This window comes from Nuphar pumila, chromosome 1 (assembly GCF_984573655.1).
Source record: "Nuphar pumila chromosome 1, dmNupPumi1.hap1.1, whole genome shotgun sequence".
NCBI classification, from domain to species: Eukaryota; Viridiplantae; Streptophyta; class Magnoliopsida; order Nymphaeales; family Nymphaeaceae; genus Nuphar; species Nuphar pumila.
In genome coordinates this window covers 134,519,614-134,538,754 of record NC_143249.1, presented here as the reverse complement: position 1 = coordinate 134,538,754, position 19,141 = coordinate 134,519,614, and positions in this window count along the sequence as shown.

Sequence of the window (19,141 nt, the reverse complement as noted above, 5' to 3'; positions counted from 1 at the left end):
TTTGGCCTGTTGCTGTGACTCAGTACTGTACATGCCTCCATTTATCTGATCCTTGCCCTTCGGGTTCATGATTACCTGACTCGGCAAACTACCCTCAGGTCTCCTACTGATAGCCTCTGCTAATTGTCCCATTTGCGACTCTAACTTCGCAATGGACTAAGTATGCGAGCTCAAAATCTGACTACACTTCTCGAAAGCATTCTGATTAGAGGTTTTCACCTCTTGAAATGCTTGGAGAAGTCTCTCATCGAAAGATGTCTGTGGGCAGACTCTTGTGAGATCGGAGGAGGAAATGAAGAAGTATTCTGAGGATAGCTCAGCCTCTAAAATGTCTGAGTGAATGTTGACGGCAGAGCCGGCTGAGAGGATGGAGGAAGCTGGGTGGAAGGCTGTGGATTCTTCCATGAAAAATTGGGATGGTTATGCCAACCCAGATTATATGTAGGTGAATATGGATTGTTCTGAGGTCTGACATAACCCTGAGAAGCCTGAACTTGTTCTTGCACAAATTCAGGGTACTGAGCTGCCGAAGGGCACTCAGTGATCACATGTGCTGGACTGGCATAGAGAGTACACACCTACTGACTAGTAGATGGTCTCGCGAGAAGTTGATCCAACTTCTGAGCAATCATATCCACCTTGCATTGTAATGCAGTAGATGGACCAATCTCGAAAACACCACCCTTCTTCGGAATACTAGGTGTGGCTCTATCAGAATGAGAACTAGAAGCATGATGGAGAGAATTCTCTGCCAATGTATCAAACAGTCTCCATGCTTCATCTTCGCTCTTCAACATGAATGTCCCACCGCATGAAGAATCAATCATCTGACGATTTTTGTCAGATAATCCATCATAAAAGCTCTGCACCAGCTGCCATATCGACACCTGATGATGGGGACACTTCCTAAGGAGACCCTTCATTCTCTCCCAGGTCTCATGAAATTGCTCACCATCTAGCTCTGAGAAGCTAGTGATGGCTCGCCTATACTCGTTTGTCCTACCGATGGGAAAGTACTTTCTGAGGAACTCTTGCTGTAACTGATCCCATGACCCTATTTCTACTGAATCCAAAGACTTTAGCCAGTACTTGGCCTTGTCCTTCAATGAAAATGGGAACAGAGTCAACCTCAAAGCATCATCATCGAAATTCTGTATCTTCACTATAGAACAGATTTCGAGGAATTCGTTTAAATGCCTATAGGGATCTTCGTGACTAAGGCCATAAAAAGATGGTAACATCTGAATAATGTTGGCCTTAATCTCATAATGAGGCGCTCCTACATCGGGTCTCCAAATGCAGGATGCCTGAACATAGTCTGTGGGAGTAAAGTACTCCCTCAGAGCACGTGGAGGAACTGGAGCTGGAGCTGGAGGATCCATATCGCCCACTGTTGTCGAACTTCGAGGAGAATGTAAAATTCTCTCTGGGTTGTCAACAAATGGATGTAATGGGGTACCCAAAGCTCTTCGCCCCTACATACACTGGTACTAAGATCAGATGTAGTCTCCCGACCTAAATCTAAATCTAAACTAAGTTAACTGCTGAAATTCAAATAACACAAGTAAAATCTAACTAAGAATGTTAAACTACTATGACAGAACTCACTAACTAACTAAATGAAATAACAAAGCAAAACAAATCTAAATTAATGAAATAAACAATACAAGAAATCACAAACTATGTTCTCTAAAACTCACTTGTCTAATCGCTCCTTGCAGGATGTATATTGAGTGAATCCTAGAAAAACAGTATGTGAATCTTATATGTATTAATTATGTTAAGCCTATATTTACTTACTAATCCTACTAACTAGAAAAATAAGAACAACTAATTACCTAATTAACTAATTAAAATTAATAAACTGAAATCTAAGAAATAACAAAATATATTCGCCGTTCCACAGCAACGGCGCCAAAATTTGGTTGGGTTTTTTTAAATGATATTTTTAAAAGATAATTTTCAATAAAAACAATTGGAAAATCGTCAACCAAAAGTAATAAACCGACTTTCCACAAAAGTGGCAAGTACGGGTCGAATCCACAGGGAACAGGAAATATTCAAGTTAATTCTAAAAATTTCAATTTATTAATTTACACTTATAAATCTAAGTCAATAAATACAATTCTAATGAAATAACATAATAACAATTACAATTAACTAGAAAAGCCAATTTAAATTCTTCTTCTACTCACCAAGGGCAATTCTGTCCTTTCACAGACTATCACTTTTTACACTCTGGACAAGATTAACCTTGTAATCTTTAGTAGCTTTTCAACCTAAAACAAAGAAAATAAGAAGTAAGTACACAATTATAGCAAATAAATCTAAAAATTAAAATAAACCTAATTCTACAGAAATTAATCAACTTAAATCCTAATTAACACTAAAAATCAAATAAAATACCAAAATAATTCTAATAACTAATTAATCTAGGTCTAACTACGTTAATGGATGCAGATGCACTAACTAAAATGCAGAAAACACTGAAAGTTAACTGAAAATTAATAAAACAATGAAATGACTATTTTACCCCTAACTAATGCAAAAGTGAATTCTGATATCTTTTCGCAAACAGAATGTTTGAAGGATAAAATGAAGTCTAAATTTGCTGAAATTTATTTTGTTCTGTTTTTGACAGATTCAAGAATCTGACAGTTTTTACGGATTTGAAAAATTCTTTCTGGAACTCCAGATATAAGCGTTTCAAATTTGAGAAATTTCTGAAAATTGCAGGACCCGAAACTGAAAAACCCGAAAAAGCTGTTTTTGGAAAATGCTTAAAAATCAGACCAAATCAACTTGAAATGAGCTGAATTTTGGTCTGCAGACATTGAACACCTTGATGAAGAGAATAGAACAAAAATCTTTGAAAAACTCGAGAAATTTGCACATAAAATGACGAGTGCAAGACAGGGCAAAAATCGGTTTCTTAAATCAGTGTACTATTCACTTGGAGATCCGCTTTTGCCACTATGAATGTAAATGAAATGCAAAAACAGTCCTAATACCACTAAATAACTGTCAAAACACAGAAAATGAATGCAATTAATCTAACTATATGAAAATGTAAATGTAACACACAAATCAATGCTAAGTCTAATCTAAATAAGACTCCAAAGGTAATCTATCCTAACTAAAATGTAATACTAATTAAATTAACTAACAAACTGAAATTGAATCAACCTAATGCATTAACATAACTAAATGTTAAACTAAAGACACGTAATACACATTTAAACTTAAATGAACATTAGAATCACAAGGAACATAAATTCAAATGAACTAATTAATTTAATTAAAACAAATACTATCTAGAGTTAACTAATATCTAGGGTTAACTAGGGAACTAGAGTTAATTAGGTGAGACAGTTTGTAATATGTTTTGACTTTGACTAGGCTCACGGCTCAACTTAATGGGCTCACTAAGTTGACTAGGTTAGACAAACTAATTAAAATGGAAACCTAAAGCTTAAATACTACTTATTAAAAACCGAAAATGAGAAGGACTAACTAAGCTAACTTAAGTACACGTCTAAATGGAATTAAATAAACACTAATTAACACCTACCTAAAAAGTAATTTACTTACTAAAACCTAAAGATAATTCAAACTTTACTAAAAAGGATTAAGACTAAATCTAATCTAGGTTAATATAGAAGTTAATAAATGGGCTTAGCAATACTCAAAACGAATTTGGCTAGGAAGCGCTCCACTATGAATACTTTGGCAATTCAAATGGAAAATTCAAATATGTAAAACCGTCCAGCAAAGAGGGGGTCCCACACGTTTTTGGTTCTCATTAAAGACAGTGTCTCATTTAATCCATTTCCCAAAAGTCGTGCATAGCAATTTAGAAGGTGATTTTTGAAATCAAATTTTGTTTCCAAAATGTAAAAACTCAATCCTCTCTATCTTGGCTGGATAATAAAAGTCAATGCTTGCCTTAAATGCTTTCCACGAATTTGGATGCATTCAATCTTACCAAAAATCGTTTTACACCACAATTACCTAGTTACCCTCCTCAAAATTCGACCTAATTAAACTAAACAATCACTACTCTAATTAAACTAACTTACACAACTAATTCCAAGGTTATGAATGGCATAAAACACAAATTTTTAAAAGGACTAAATTAGTCAATAAACCACAATTAAAACTATCTAAACAAAGACACTAAAAACATTTTTTGATATTAACACTCAATGCAATGAATCTGGACATGCTAAACTAACTTACCTAATTCACATCAAACTTACCCAAACAACCCAACCTTCAGCTGGACCTCTAATGGCAGACGTCCAGCTTGGGGAAGAAGACCTATCTAACCTAAAAAAACATCGATTCTACCTAACTAAGAAAAACGACCAAAAAAAATATATTTTTTCCTTTTTCTTTTGAACCAACTCCACACGAAATTGAAATCAATCTACTTATTAACTCAATCAACTGTAAAACTAATAGGACACGACCTACTGATATTACAGCAAAAATAAAACTGATAACTAAACTAAAACGAAGAAAAAATCATTAGACACGACACGACACATCTAGCCGATCAACCTAACTTGACAAACCTAAGCTATGACCAACGACCCAATAAGAAACAACACTAATTTAAACTTGAAACTAATTGAAACAAAATAGTTTTGGCACACAACACTGCTTAAAAAAAATAATCAGAAATCAGAATAACCAAAACGTTGAAATCGGCTAGAATAAATCTAGCCGATTTTAGTTTTTGGTTAAAACTAAATTCCAAAACAAAACTTAATGACCCTGCCAATACATGAACAACGACCCAATCATAAAATTAAACTAGAAGAAAAAGTTTTTAACACAGTTTAGGACTGAAACACACCACAAAAATTGGACAATAAGAAAATGTTGGAATCGGCTAGACTAGGTCTAGCCGATTTCCACTTTTTGGATAAAATGATTTAACAACAAGACTCCACGCCTAATCTAGACTCCAAAATTGAATTTCAAAATCATAAAATAGCAGACACACAATAGTGGTATGCTGTCAAATAATGAGAAAATGCAGAAAATGGGCTGAGATAGAGGATCGACTATAGGTAGACACGATTCTATCTAGAAGAACGAGGAAAAGAGCAAGACCAACCTAAAGGGCGATCCAACGACTGTGGGGATGGAAAGAGCGGATTCAACTGTTGGAAACACTCCTCATCATCTTCGTTGATGCTGGAATATCACAATGAAGCTCTTTTTTGCAGCTGCACCACGTTTGAAGTCCACCGAGGATGGAGAAGGAACCGATTCTCGATCGAGTGGCATAGAATATCGGATGGAGGTAGGGCCGAGCGTTCTTGTTGGAGTAGACGGCACTCCACGGAAGAAAAAGTGTCTTCGACCTCTATTACACCTAAAAAACACAGCAAAAATGATCAATAACCAGCAAGGATGAGAAGAACTGGATAATAGATATGAAAGAAAGAAGAAGAAATGCTTGAATCTCAAGCAAAACTCCAAGCTTCAATGGAGATGGGGTGGAATGAGTGGAGAAGAAGGTGGCTAGAGCAAGACTCATCTGAGGGGGTGTGAATTTCAAGGCAAAAACGTCTAGGGTTGGCTGAAAATTTGATTTTATAGTTTTGGCACTTTTCAGAAAAAGGTTTATAAAAAACTTTATTGCTCTGCGCCCCTTTTGGAGGAGGTTTTCTGAAAACCTTTTCTAAATGGATCTTGGGTCACTTTGAGTATGGATTATGAGGTTTTAAATACTGGTCCAAGGCCAAAGACAGTCCATTTGGGTCGGATATGGATCCAATCCACCTTGAAATCCTTGCCCGAACACTAAAATAACCATAACTCTCTCAATTTAACTCCGATTTTTCTGAAATTCGAACCATGACCTCTTTATGTCAAAATGCATCCAATCATGGGTTATAAACCTTAAAATCATCTAAAAATGCATGAATATCTTCATAACATGATGTGCATTTCATGCATCATCAATAATGAACATAGAGAAAGTCGTGTTGAGCCTTCACCTTCGGAGTCCGGATGAGGTAGGAGGTCACGGCTGCAAAGGCTCTCTTCCAACGTCAATGGTGGAGATGCACTCCACGGCTGGGAGGAAGAGAAGAGAGAGGATGGGAGAGAGAATGAGAGATAGAGAGAGAGAGAGAGTGATAAAAAAATCGCCCCCTTTTGGGGCTCTCGATTTTTCAAAAGGGCTCATAAAAGGGGTTGGTTGAGATGAACGGCTGAAAGTCACTCTCCAAGATGTGGGGCTGGGAGTGGGTCACAATTTCTCACTGTCGCCCAGCTCCACCACACGACATGGAGGATTTGAAAATCCTCCCAACGTTTTCAAAAATGCCATGGGGCTGCCGCCCCATGCATTCAATGAGGCACTTCTAGCCTCATAATGACCCTCCACATTGGGAAGAGCCCTTGGGATTTCCTTGAATCCGAAGGCAAGAGGCTCCTCAAGTCACACATTTCCTCAAGGGGGATGAGGTCGACCCCTCCTCCCAACACGCCATCTCATACCCTCTTTTAGTTTTTTTTTTATTATTATTATCTTTATATTTTTTTTTGATTGATTTGGGTAGGGCCAATCGTGGCCCTCCCTTGAAATTGGTTTTAGTCTCTTACGAGACTGCCATCCCTCCAGTTGGTCAACGTGACCAGCTGGTCTCATGGCCAAAATTGTCCTAAGGCCATCCTAAGTGGACGATCATGGCCTTGGTCAACCCTTGACCAACAAGAGAAATTAAATTTTTTTCACCGATTTCATTATTAAATGGATTTTAAATATTTTCCATCATGTATATTTATTTTTATTTTATATTATTAATGTAAATAGCATTTCAAAGCTTACCCAAGAGAAGAAATCTCCTCTACGAACGAAATGGGTCTCGTTTAGGCCCTCGCTAAGTCTCTAAGCGATCTCCCATAAATCACATGCATTGATGGGGGTTTTTCGTCGTTTGGGCCTCAAATTTGGGGACAATCAAAGTATAAGTATTATAAACTTTCCCTAAAATTTTTTATGGTTAATTTATTATAGATTTCTCTTAATTGCTATTTAATGTAAACTTATGCGATTTTGACTCGTATCTCCACGTAGGTATAAATATGAAAATTTACAAATTTGCCAAGAAATTATCAATCACAACACAATTCACGTAACATTACTTCAAAATTAATCATGGACCTTACTCTCTCTCTTCCCCCTTCCTCTCCTCTCTTCTCTCTCTCACCGAATTCGTGAACCTCTATTAGAGCCTACCTTGAGCTTGTGTGTAGGATTGGGTACCAAAGAAGGACTCCTCTCTACACTCTAAGCCAAGAGTAGAGTTTGGTTTCCTTCGTTGCACGCATCAAAAGTGAGATTTTCTTCCATTGTCCATTTGCATTTTTATTTTTGTAAGGTACTCTTCATTTCTTGTGTGTACATGAAACCGGATTCCACAATGCATACATGTGGGTTGCAAGTGGATTCAGTGGATTAGATTCATGTGGCTGCTTTTTACTTTCTTTTTGTAGCACTAGATGTGATGCATTCCATAACACACACACACAGTTTCAAAAAAATGTTTGTGCATTTTTGTAGTTGAGGCATTTTGGTTGGCTCATTTTCTTCTCTCTTTTTTTTGTTCTCTCCTTTTCTGCTATTTGATGGCTCTGTCTCAACCATGTGGTTCAGACCTAGTCCGTTAGCCCAGTCCATACTTGATATTTTTGTCAAGAATGAGCTTCCCGATTGTAGAGTTGTCAGAGACACCTTTGAAGAATCGACGGTATATCACTAGATACTGGTTGGTTTTCAGTGTTTTTGGACATTATGAAAAACTAAGACATAGTCCTCTAACTTTGTAGTTAAGTACTTTGCCTGTTTCGATATGCATGGTTCTCTAAAATCTCTATCAAAAATATAGTTTTTGCATGCACTGGTTCTTCACAATTTTCAGAGTTGTCAAAGACAACTCTGCTAAATCGACTGTATCGGCCTAGATACTAGTCAAATTTTAGTGTTATTATACATTCTAAAAAACCAAGACATAGACCTCAAACTTTTTAGTTTAAGGCTTGGCCTGATTCGGTCTGCATGGTCCTCTAAATTCCCTATCAAAAATATAGTTTCTGTATGCATTGGTTCTTCCCAATTTTTTGAGTTGTCAAAGACAACTCTGCTAAATCGACTGTATCTCCCTAGATAAAGGTCAGTTTTCAATGTTCTTAAATATTCTGGAAAGCCAAGATGCATTCCTACAACTTTGTAATTGAGAACATTTCCTGATTCGGTTCATAGGATCTTTCAAATCCCATGTCAGAATTTTGTCAGTCCCTGTTCAGTCCAGAATGCCCTGGACAATGTCCCGTATTTTCAAGATTTCTCTTGACTCTCTCAATAAAAATTCGATTGGTTTAATTTTGTGGAAAGCTAAGAGATATCTCTACAACTTTTGTGTTTAGGGTCAGGGCTGAATTTTCACCTAAATATCTCAAAAATATTAAGATTTCTGCTATTGTAGGAAGTCATGGTTTTTTTTATCTTGTTTGGATCTTTCTCATTTTTGGCTGAGTTGGGTGCAGCCCAACTGAGGTCCCTAGTTACCCAACCCACTAGGGTCTGCCCCAATGTGTTGATATCTGCAATATATATATATGTGAAAGTATGACAGACCCGAGTCAAACCATTTCTTCAAATAACCATAGAAATGCATGCACTTTCGATAGTCGCTTTTCCGTTGCTCCCAGACCTTAGGGTTCAGTTGGGAGGCGTGGACTGAGGTCTGAACCATGTAGTTCAAACCTGGTCAGTCTATTGGGCAGGCCCTATACTGGTCCGAACCCATTCGGTTCAGACCAAGGCGCACAGGCAAACAGTTTAGGAGGTTGCCACATAGCGGGTGCACCATTCGGTTGGACCGAGTTGGGTGCACCAGCTTGTTGTCCCTTAGGCAGCCAACCACCTTGGAGTTGTGCTCAGTTCAGAGGTCCGTCAGTAGGAGTTGGCTGCAATTAAAGTTACAAAAATATATTTATAGAGATATGTTATTGCAAAATATAAGGACAAGGGAAAAATTGGGTAGGCTTTGGCAAATGGGTTTACGTGCAAACCGATTTGTAGCCTCTAAGTTTTGATATTTTGATTGAGTAGGCTGAGTGGGTGAGCTCAGTTCAGTGGGTTAGACCAAGTGGAGGTCTGCCGTCCTTGTTGCGACCACTAGGTTTTGTGGTACCATATTGTCCTTGTGCGCTACATAGATGAAGTATCGGTTGACTCTTTTCCCATCGCCGTGGTAGCACCTTGATGGCTTTCATACGTTGGCATCTCACCTTAGCACGTGAGATATACATTTTATTCATGCCTAGTGTCATATTTAAAGCAACTCTATGATTATTTATGCACTTAGATGGATGTTAAGTTACGCTCCACATTTTGGCACGACCATGATGCAAAACACGTATGTCATACTTAGTTGGCATTATTCATTAAATACGTAAGAAATATGTCAGTGGCATGTAGATGAAATTTAGACACTCACCCAAGCTCTTGATTCATGAAATGTGTAAATGGAATTAACGCTCTTTTTACATCACACATGATTATGCCACATCACTTGGGCACATCTTGACACGGTTGCGAATTTCTATTGTATGCATGATTATTCAAATATTGTAATGTTTTGAATTATGCTTAATGACGCACCTTACATGGCATAGCTACTTTATAAGCATGATGGTTCAAGTTCGTAAGTTATTTAACATGTTTTATAAATGATAGTGAATGACAACATGCTTATTGATTGTTCACGTGCAATTGTCGCACATTCCGACACGTTTGCAAGTACACAAAAGAACATGATATAACATGAAAATATTAATGTTATGGCACGAATGAATACGTTCTACTTGCGCATCTTGTCACCAAACTTAGATGTATTGAATGAATTATGTTGATAATTCAAGTGTCTTATATGCAATAACATTTCTCAGCATATAATGAAAGATAGAATATTTTCACGTCTGTTACTTTGGACACACGATTCACCTTGACACGTGGTTCATCCCATAAATATGAAGGGGACTTGAGGCGCCTTGTAGAGGCATACCTGTCTGTGACACCTTATGGAATGTTAGCAACTTCGTGGTGAGTTAGTGTTGCCAATGGACCCAACTCATGAGTCGAGCTCACTTATGTTAGAAATATGGGGTTACACGTACTTTCATATGTTATATGATATGTTTCATAAATTCTCATATTAGGGTTCTGACACTGGTTCGAAAGTTGTGAAATGTTTGAACTCCATGGCGAGTAAGCATGGGCAATTGGACCCATGTTGTGAACTAAGCACACTTATCTAAGAGTATCACACCCTGAATGTTAAATGATTGTTACCGGCTTCACTGGCGAAGTACTCTTTTTGGTTTGCAGAGATAGAGATCTTAAATGTTTGAGTGTGACCTCGACATTTTGATCGTGTTGCTCTGCGGGGAACACAAGGCCGGATGAGCCTAAGTACCTCGGAAGGAGGAAATGTTGCTAGATATGCCTAATTAAGATTAACAGCTGATTTATGATTGTGATCATCACAAATTTTTTCCTCTCTTGTGGTTTCTCTCTCTTCCTTTCTCTTTTCCTTTCTAGCCTCTATTTCCTCCTTTTTGAGGGGGGAAAATAAAAGACAGAAAAGAAGAGAGTAGAAAAAAGAAAAGAAAGACATGAGAGAGAGAAGAACTCCTTTGCGGGGTCTCACTTGACCTTGATTTGAAAAATATTTAGAAAATAACTCGCCTCTGTTTTGAAATATTTGCGGGAAAATTAGAAGACGGGATTCGCTCGTTGGTACGAGATTCGACCGTTCCTGGCGCCTTTACCAGGGGTAATTGAACCAATGATCGAATTTATGTCTTTTTGCTTTGCCTAAATATTATCTAAGAATTTATCCTAAGTCCAAATGCATAAAGAATCATGCTTGTGCAATGCAAGGATGTATGCTTTCTTAAAAAATGATTTTGGAAATTTTCAAGCTTTTCTGAGATGAATTTGATAATAGAATGAAGAAATAGTTAAATCTAGCTTAGAACTTGAGATAGATCAAAAAGGATATTTGAAGTTCTAAGTTTTTGAAATAATCAGAGTTGGGAAAATAAATCTTTGAATTTGAAGAGAATGATTGGAAGGTGAGTGAAAAGGAAATGAAGCTTCAAAGTCATAAATGGATTTTGAATTTATAACTTGGATGAATATTTGAAATGGAATTGGATTCCAATTTTGAAATTTGAAATCAAGACGGGACTTAATAAATTCAAATTGAGTTTTGAAAAGATAGACTTGGATCTAGATGGGATATAAAAATGGAATTACTTTTTGGAATCAAAGATAGATTGGGATTTTGAAATCTGACATCCTAAATGGATTTGGATCCGAGGCTTGAGATCCAAGATGAAGTTGAATTCTGGATTCTAAAATGGGAATTGGATCTACAGCTTGAGATCCAAGATGAAGTTGGATTCGGTATCCTAAAAATGGATTTCGGATCTGAAGTCTGAGATCTGATATAAAGTTGAATTCTGGATCCTAAAATGGAATTTGGATCTGAAATTTGAGATCCAAGATGGGGTTGGATTCTGGATCCTAAGATGGAATTGAATTTTGGGTCCTAAATGGAATTTCGGATCTGAAGTCTGTATTGGGATTCTGAAAGTCCAAATGGGACTTTTGAAGATGAATCTGGGTTTTGAAAACCCAGATTGAATTTAAAATTTAAGAAGGGTCAAGTTTTGAGATTCAGAATCAATCTCAAACTTTGGTTTTGATTTTGAAGATGAGAAAAATAAACTTGATTTTGAAACAGAGGATGACTTCAAAGTTAAATTGAACTTTGAAGTTTGGATTTTGATTTGGAATTTGAATACAAAATGATTTTGAAATTTCAAAGTCAAATCGGACTTCAAAATTGAATTTTTGAATTTTTGAAATAAGATAGAATTGAATTTGAATTTATAAATACGATTTGATCTGAGAAATGAAGAAAAGGAATCACTTAGAATTTTGAAAAGGGAATTTTGAAAATATGATGCAATTCTATCCTAAATGATGAATGAATTTAAGTAATTTTGAAATTGGATCTGAAAATCATATTTCATTCTTTAAATGAATGTAAATAAGATTAATGATATAATACACTCCTGACTATGGTCATTGAATGTATTATATAATAGTCATATATAAATTCAAATGAATGATAAAATACATTTTTGGTGCTTTTATAGAGTTTAAAATGAAATTAATTCTCAATATATCCTGACTATGGCCATTGATATATTATTGAATCAATTTTAGACTAAACTCTGATAAAAGAGGAAAATATTTAAAGAAAATATGATGAATTTTGAAAAGGATCCAGTGTGGATCCAGTGTTATTTTATAAAAGATAAAAATACTAAGTTTTGTTTACATCCTGACTATGGCCATTGATGTAAATCATCAACTTAGGATTAGTTACCTCTTACGAAATGGTGCTCGTACCATTCGTGTTTCACCATTATGATATTTTGAAAAATAAAGCTAAAAAGCATGAAAACAAATAATATATATGCTCATACATTCTAATCTAATGTAAGGACTGAGAAATTCTCATTATAGTTTTAGCTATTACAACATTTGGATTAGAAATTACAATTTCTAAGCTAAGAAGAGAGATAACCTTTTTCACACATTTCCTGCAAAACAACTGGTTAGTATGAACAGAGAAGAGAAATGGCACATATCATATAGATGTTAATAGTAAAATGCTCACGTACCAAGATATACCTGATGAAGGGATGAAAAATGACATGCATGCCTACATGCATATATACATGCACGCCTATATACACATACATACATACGAATATATACATATATATATATATATATATATATATCACCTATGACATGCACTCGATGCAGGTGGATGAGAGTGCTATAGTGAAATGGTGCTGAAAGCATGGCCATCAGGGGCAACATTCAATGAGAGAGATGGGTATGCACAAGGCCATGACTGTGTGCTGGGTCAAAGGATAGCTTACAGTAGTTTTCCAAACTGTTGTAGTAATCATGATATCACAACAACTCGGGGAGTTGCTGCAGACAGATTCTTGCGGCAATTATTGGCCCTATTATAGATACAATGAAGCTACAACCATGCGTAGCAATGCTGTGGCTGAATGGGAAGTGAAGAGACGTGAGATGATTGATGATGTAATGCTTGACAGCAAATGGAGACATATAATGCTAATGAACAAGTGCAGGGTGATAAGCGTTGTGTTGTGAGGTGCTTATGAAAGAGGTGCAGAAGCATGAGTGTAGTGGTGGTGATGTTGTAGGTGTGACGCCCCAAACCCCGACCTTGGGAAAACTTGGATTTCTATGGAAAAAAATTTTTTTTTTTTGAAAGGTTTAAATAGGAAACTAGCGGAAGCAAACGTGGGAAAACAACAAAGCCGCAAGTCTGGGCGGCCGCCACAGCTAAGTGCAACCAAAAGTATGACTATGAAGTAAAAAGGGGAAACACCCCAACAATTTTTAAGAGTTTACAACTTATAAGTCCAAAAGGTACAAAATAGGGGATACATTCCCACAACAACCAAAACCCAAAAACCACCAGGTACAAGATTTGCAAGTCAAATGTGTGGGTCCTCAGAGCCTCCATCATGTATCATTGCATCCGCACTAAGCCTGTTCGTCACCTACATCCCCATAAAACGGGGTCAATCCTTTTTCAAGGTGGTGAAGAAACAACCACAAGCAATGTGCATATATATATATATCAGGCACACAGGAAAACAGGAACAAGCTGACAAGTGTAAGTGTTTTTGTCTGGTAAGTGTGAAGTGACAAGTACTAGTCAACAGGAAAACAAGTAGCTGAAACAACGAACTGAAATATAAGCAAACTGAGCAGCAAGTAACTAAAGTAACAAACTGAAATATAAGTGAACTGAGCAGCAAGTAACTAAAGTAACAAACTGAAATATAAGTGAACTGAGCAGCAAGTAACTACAGTAACAACTAAAGTAAGTCTACAACACAAGTAAAGCAGCAACTACTTTAAGTCAGCTGTTTGGTTAGTTTTTAAGTTCTTCTGATTACTCCTTTGGGTACGCGAAGGCACCTCGCATTCTGTGAGACATGCACCCGGCGTCTGTTATTTTAAATTCTAGTGTGGTAACCGGGGAAGCTACAGACCGAGTCGACCTTATGCGAGTAGCACACGGCTAGGAGAAAACACTCGCATAGGCAAGAATTGCAATCCATACTACTGCAGTAGTGAGGTCCTAAAAAGGCAACCTCGACCTCCCTGACTCCGAGTGACTGGAGGCCAAAGGGCGCTACAGCTCCTGTCAAACACGTGTCGTAGTAACGACAAGTCACTCAGGGTTGTACCATCCACCCTCTCCCGAGGTGAACCATTTTGTGAATGGGGCGAAGCAGGTTTATCTTTCTTAAGGCTCATGTTCAACACACCTCTCCCGAGGAATTTGCCTCGTGGTCCCCGCAGGGTACGCAAAACGAGGACTTGGCCTGCCCATCCACGTGCTCAGCCTCACACGGCCAACGGAGCACACTGCTCGTGAAAGCAGTCGAAATACTTTATTGATTTATTTCTGTTTAGGGTATATCACACAAGAGTCCATCTCTCTAAGCAAGGGTCATTACCCAAGGATTTTAACTGAGCCCATAACAAGTCATTTCATTGTTCATACCCTATCTTTATTCTTTTCTTTCTTGTAGTAAGTGCACGTGGTGTACTTACTAATGTCTCACGCAATGTACCTTTTCAAGGTGCGCACTACTCAGTAACAGTGTCAGGATGTGCCAAGTGCGAAGTGTATGTTTCTATCTTTTGCGCAAGCATAAACAACAGAGGCAGTTGCATAAAATGGAATGATTACCTTGTATACTTCAGTGTGAATATTGCATTCACTATGTTTTCATACATGGTTGACACACTTACATGTTTATGGTGAAAATCTGAGATATACCCGACTTATGGAATCAACATCAACCTTTCCCACGGTGTGGGGTGCCGTGCCTGCGGACCCGAAACAAAGACAATGAAACAAAGCTTGTGATTCAACGGAGTTCCCAAGTATGCGGATTTGCAATAGTGCTCATCTGTATACTTAACTAAGTAGTTGCACAAAAATCAAGGTATAAGGATTTTCCTTACGCAGTACGACGTACTTGCGTGTCGAAGGTGATTTCTAACTTAACCCATCTAATGGGAATAACATTGGCATTACCACGGTTCGGGGTGCTGCGCCCGCGGACCCTAAACAAACCGTTTGTCCGAAACGAACATAGGACAATGCTATGGAATTCATACGGAGCTCGGAGTATAGAATCATCTGAGAAAATGCTTGAACGGGACATGTGAGTCATAAGTTTTAATACCTTTATATATATATACGTATATTCATGTATACATGTATATATCAACCCTTTCAAACATACTCTACGAGGCACATACCCATATGTATACTTATACACATATGCATACAATCCCATTTACATATTTATATATATATATATGAGAAGCTTACTCGAACCCGGTGAAATCCCAAGGCATGCACTCATGCCGAACCTAACTGAAGTGCGAGGAGGTGCAGGGAAATACAAAGGCTGGTTTGAACCTAATCGGGCTCGACTCGAAGTAGGTGCAAGCTAGTGTTGATAGAGTAACCTCCTATCGGCCAACATAATGGTGTAGCAGGGCCGCGAGTGTGTGGCGAAACGAAAGTCCACCCGCACTCGTGCCAACAAGCTCTAGCTAAGGGTGGTCTGGTCCTACAGACCAGACTGTCTGTAACGCCCCGGATTTCCAAAACAAAGCTAAGTTAAAATTTTCATGAATTTCTTTTTTTTTTCTTTGCAGCGGAACTTAGAAAAGCTTTTAGCAGCGGAATCAGACGATAATGAGTCGTCAGTTTTAGAAAACTCCGAGCACGTTGCAGGTATGTGGCCAAGCAACTCATTGACCACCAAAGTGTTCCATTTTATTGAAAACATATGTTTATTACAACACTACTGCTTAGGAGAGCAGTGTAGGTTCAATAAAAAGGAAGCAGTACAACTCTGTCTAGAGAAACCCTGGAACTCGATGCCGCCTTGCTCCGCATATCGCCACGCAGGTCCAACACTTGAAATCCCCATAAAACGGGGTCAAAACCACTGATGGTCTGGTAAGCATGCAATCATGTAACCATTCAACTCAAGCACGATAATGACCACTCAGGGTCGCAATGCGCAATAACGACGCTCAAGCCTCCAAGACTTAGCGTATATCGCAGGAGCCTCCTCAGGGCTATGAGTTGAACATCCGCTCGAGTCTTCATGACTTAGAGCAAGCCTTTTCAGGGCTGTGATTTGAATAGCCGCATAAGTCTCCACGACTTAGCCATGACCTCTTCCGGGTCTCAAAGTGATGTCTAGCTCAAGTCTTCATACTTGGCACATCCGTATCCCACGCATCTAAGGACAACTCCTCGAGCTTCGCTTAGTCGTGCGGATACAACACGGGTCTTTGCCCAGTCGGTCCAGTAGTATACCGAACATGACACCTTCACAAAGGTTATGCAGGACTGACTCAACACGTCATCCACTCATACATTCAAAGCATCGCTGTACCTAGAACTAATGCATTGTTTGATAATTAACCGCTCCCGCCTTTGGTACGCAGGTAGAGCTATTGTCCGGGCATCAACGCGACGTTCTGGGGGTTGATTATTCTATGTATTTTAGATACCCCAGAGGCCTGTTGACCCTATCCATAGTAGGGCAGTGTGTTTCAACTGGGAGAATCCTACTAGGCCCATATTCGGATGCATCCTCTACTTGCAGTAGTTGGGTTCAATCCTTAGATCTTAAGGATAACCACGACCCCAAAACCCATGAGTGACTGAGGCCATCGTGGACTCTATCAGGTCCAAAGTAAAATACATGTCACTCAAGGCTGTACCATCACTGTCATTCCACAGTGAGCATAATTCCTGAAGGGGTCTGCCAGTCTTACAATTACTTGGACAGAATCTGCATGCCATTTAGGCAGCCCGTGCTTTCAGCACTACGGGAGTATGTACCCGACCCCATTCAGTCTTCCCCAACACAGTCATTACTGAGGGGGTACCCCTAACACGATCTTCAACCGCGGGGTATGTGCGACCTTAAGTCTTATTCATATGCATGCAGAACACCGCTCTTTGGCACTTCGGCCACCACGAGCATCACACCTCTTTGGGTGGAAACAACACACTCTGGCTCTTCGGCCCTTACGAGTCTGGTTGTGTAACCGTTCTCAATGAGCATGCATATGACTCGATCTAAATAGATCGGCTACTCGGCGTATTTTTACGCAACGAGTCAAAACCTAGCCAAGGCGCAACCTCTACTCCGGCTCAGCGGCCCTTACGAGCAAGGTGCCCTTGCAGGCACAAGGATACGAGCCGATCTGGCATCGTTCCATCAACGGACATCATTATGCCGTTCCATTAGTTCCGGCAGCTCTTCTGCCAACCATTTCGTCAGCACCTCCCCTGCTCTACCGGCAGTGGTGCGACGAACCCTTCTACGTTGTAGAGGGCAAACCATGAACTGGGTAGCACTCTGCTATATGTCAGAGTATCCTGCTACGTTCTTTCTGAGCTATTCTTAGCTTCTTCAGAAATTTCAGCAGCACTTCCTCTCTTTTACGGAGAAAGCGTGCGTTTCTTTTATCCATTTCACCGGCATCTCCTCTCTTTGGTAGGAAATCGCCACGCTTAATTCGGGAAATGGATGCGCACCGTTGTGCGTACTTTGCATCCATCAAGGTTGCAGGAACCCTTGGCCATAGCCAGGCCATACGAAATTGACTTAGTCATTACGTAAAGAGCATTTTGCCAAAAACCGAAGCCTTTCCAATAGGGGCTTCATTCGTCAAGCAGAATCTTGAACGAGGAGCGGTCAAGGAATCGCATGGGCGATTTGGAGTTTGATCTCCATTTGAACGCTCATTTATGCGCTATATATGTAGTATAAGCAGAAGCCTGTGCTTTATACAGCGGCGGCGTAAAGAAATGCATATACTATTGTTCAGGGTGTGTAACTGAACGAAATATTCTACATATATAACAAAGCAGAAGCCTTGGCATCGTTCGACGCGACGGCGTAAGTAAATACATTGCAGAAAGCAGGAGCCTTGGCATCATACGACGCGACGGCAAAGGTAAATTACATAGCCTGTGCGATATAAGACGCGTCGGCAGAATCAGCAGATATACACCTAGATCCGCATCCAACGATAGTTACGAGGCGAGCGGGTGAACACCGAAGTGTCCTAAAGGGCTCAACCAAGAACTAAAGCGAGATACCATTTTGAAGAACGCAAATACTGCGTGTTTGAACATAGATATATCCGACGATAGTTACGAGACGAGCGGGTGAACACCGAAGTGTCCAAAAAGGGCTCAATCAAGAACTAAAGCAAGATACTACTTCAGAAAGTATATTCTATATACAAACAGTCAAATACTTGAGAGAGATGGATCAACGAAGCGAACTTACTTCAAATCGTGGAAGAAACGGCTCCGGGTTGCTTCTTTGGCTTCGAGCCTTCCTTCGAGAGGTCAGACTAAGTCAGATGAAGCTGACTTAGTTGAGAAAGAGGTAGAGTAGGTCAAGCTACTCAACCTAAGTGGTTTAAACCAAACAGGGTTCGATCCAAGTCAACTGAGTTCAGCAGGTTCGAACTCAGCTCAAGTAGGCTAAGTCTGGGTTCAGAAATCCAAACCGGAATCTAGACCAAAAAGGACTTTGACTTTGACTTCAAACCCAACTAGGTTCAAGTCAAGTCAACTGGGTTTGGACCAGGTCAAGTGGGTTCAGACCCAGGTCAGGCAGGCTCAGGCTAAGTCAGGCAGGCTCAGACCAGGTCAGGTGGGCTCAGGTGGGCTAGGCTAGGTAGGGGAGGTTTAGGAGAGAGAGAGAAGGCAAGAGAGAGAGGGGGTCGATTTTTATGAGAAGAGAGAGAGTGGGGAGGGCTATTTATAGCCCAAGCCCACCTCCTCTTGGATTTTCTCATGCCCCTTCTACCCCCTTGGCTTCTTTTTAATTCCAAGAGGTTCCTTGGTGTGGGGCC